At 39.8% G+C, this 2932-nt stretch overlaps 1 pseudogene; it reads right to left on the bottom strand.

The window, feature by feature from the left end:
- Positions 1–770: 770 nt before the first annotated feature.
- Positions 771–871, bottom strand: LOC132315389 (small nucleolar RNA R71; annotated as a pseudogene).
- Between the last annotated feature and the right edge of the window lie 2061 nt (positions 872–2932).

The raw sequence follows: 2932 nt of genomic DNA, 5'->3' as shown, positions 1-2932 counted from the left end.
GCATTGTTGAGAAAGTTGCTTATTCGTGTTGCATTGTGCATGCATGGTCGTCGTTCATTGAGACCTACTCTTGTCCCTCTTGATTTGCATTTAGGATCCACTATTAGGAATCCAAGGGGGAAGAGGAAGTTCACATAGAACCAATCTACCAATGGATGCTCTCAATGATGATCATGTTGAAGACCTTGGTCACATAGACCAACAAGGCATCCTTCACCCTAATGTGCAAAATGATAATATGCAAGTTCCATTAGGCATGCCTAGGCCATACATTCATCAACCTCCTCAACAACAAGGCCAAATTCCAATGGGAATTCCAAGGCCAATGTATGCACCACAACCCCCCATCATTAATCAAGCTCAATATAACCAAGGTGTCCATGTTGCACCTCAAGTTGCTAATCCACCACTCGCATTGAGAGATCACTATGTGCCTAATGAGTATAATGCACCCACATGCATTCAATTGCCACCATTTAGAGCACACCATTATGAGATTAAAGCACAAACTATCCAAATGCTACCTAACTTTCATGGACTTCCTAGTGAAGAACCTTATAAGCATTTGGATGAGTTCTTGAAGTTTGTTCTACCGTTCGATACACGGATATGCCGGAAGAAGTTTTAAGGCTAAAACTTTTTCCATTTACCCTTAAAGATAAGGCGAAGTATTGGTTCAACAACCTTAAGCCTTTTTCTATAACTTCTTGGGCAGAATGCAACAAGAATTTTTGAAAAAGTACTATCCGGTTTCGAAGACCAATGCTATGAGAACCACCATTAGGGAATTCACACATAGGGAAGGAGAAACTTTCCACGAGGCATGGGAACGCTTCAATGAATTGCTTAGGAAGTGTCCTCACCATGACATGCCTAAATGGCAATTGGTCCAATTCTTCTTTGAAAGCTTATCGGACAATTATAAAGGCATGGTTGATGCTTCAATGGGAGGTTCTTATATAGACCGGCAAGAGGAAGACGTGTGGCGTCTTTATGAGAGCATGAGTGAAAACTCTTTGCATAGAACATTGTCATCTAGGAATGGTAGAAATTCTCAAGGTAGGAAGAGTGTTGGCTTACATCAAGTTGACCACTCAAATGATATAACCGCCGAGATGAAGTCTTTATCTCAAAAATTTGATCAATTGATCAATCAAAACTCGGCAAATCAAGTGTCTTCCTTTCCTAATCATTCTCCTAGAGCTCAAAATGAATCATGTATGACTTGTTCTAGTGTTCTTCATTCTACTTCTAATTGTCCTAATGGACAAATTCAAAATGAACCCATTGAGCAAGTTAATGCAACATTTGTGAACCAAGGGAACAATCCTTATGGTAATCATTACAATCCCGGTTGGAGGAATCATCCTAATTTTTCTTGGAAAAACCAAGGGGAGGGCTCAAACTCTTCCCAAGGCGGTTTTCAAGGGAAATACATTCCATTTCCACTTCAAAACCAAGGATCCCAAGGTTCAAGACCATATAACTCACAAGGAAATCAATTTGCTAATTCTCATTTTCCTAACCAATCATATTCTCAAGGAAATTCTAGGGTTCCGCTTTTGAGGAAAAGGTTTTAAATGCTTTGGGCACTCTAGAAGCAAATACTCAATTGTTGCATTCTCATTCTCAATAAATTGCCAAGCTAGAAACCCAAGTAGGGCAAATAGCTGAAACACTTAATGCTAGAGAGAAGGGAAAGATGCACGTGAATGCCCCAATCAAACAACAATTTGTTGTAGAAACCAAATCCTCATTGGAAGGGCATAATGTTGGGCATGTCAATGCGGTAACAACCTTGAGAAGTGGTAGGGTAGTAGACAATCAAGTTAGAATGCCTAATGAAGAGAGTGAACCGGTACAACCTCAAGTTATCACCCGTCCCGTTCCACACACTATTCCTCCTTCATTGTATGTGCATGATCTTGAGAATGAGAAGCCCTCAAATTGTGAGTTGAAAGATGATTTCCAAAGAGATTAATTGAAAACAGTGTTGAAAAATGTGTTTGAGAAAAGTTCTTTGAAAAATGTTATTCATGATTCTTCTTTGAAAAGTGATTTGAAATCTAATGAATCGAACAAGTCCAATGCTGAAAATTCTTTGAAAGAAAATGCTGAAAGAGTTTTTGAAAAAGCTCCATTTCCGGACGCCTTGAAAGGGTCCATTTCAAAAGAAAGGCAAAAGACCAAGAACAATGAGATAATGGATATGTTTAGGCAAGTCACAGTTAATCTTCCACTTTTGGATGCAATTAAGCAAATTCCGGCTTATGCCAAATTTTTAAGGGACTTATGCACCCAAAAGCGGAAGAACAAGAGCCAAACATCAAAAAAGGTGGTCTTAACCGAACAAGTGAGTTCCATTCTACAACACAACACTTTGCCAAAGTTTAAGGACCCCGGTGCACCTACAACATCTTGTGTCATTGGTGAACATGTCATCAACCGGGCATTTCTTGACTTAGGGGCTAGTGTTAACCTTCTTCCCTATTCGGTTTATGTCAAATTGGGCCTAAGTGAATTGAAACCGACGTCGGTGGTTTTACAACTTGCCGACCAATCCATTAAGAAGCCTAGGGGGATAATTGAGGATGTGTTGATTAAGATTGATAAGTTCTTCTTCCCGGTTGACTTTGTCGTCATTGACACGGAACCGGTGCCCAATCTAAAGAACCAAATTCCGGTTATCCTTGGCCGTCCTTTCTTGGCAACCTCAAATGCCAACATATTTTGTAGGACGGGGATAATGAAGATTTCTTTTGGGCACATGAGAGTGAAGTTGAACATCTTTAACCCCACACCCAATCCATTTGACAAATATGAAGAAGAGGTTAATGTGGTAGAGGAATATCATGATCTTGCTTGTGAAAGAAATGAGCTTTTGTGCATGAACAATGTTTCAAAGCCTTCATCATTATCTTCAGCATTGCAT

The sequence above is a fragment of the Cornus florida genome, unplaced genomic scaffold (assembly GCF_030987335.1).
Source record: "Cornus florida cultivar Cherokee Brave unplaced genomic scaffold, ASM3098733v1 CherokeeBrave_3.0.0_Hap2_Chr06, whole genome shotgun sequence".
Taxonomy (NCBI): domain Eukaryota; kingdom Viridiplantae; phylum Streptophyta; class Magnoliopsida; order Cornales; family Cornaceae; genus Cornus; species Cornus florida.
Note: the sequence above shows the minus strand (reverse complement) of the source record. Positions and strands in the feature narration are given on the sequence as shown.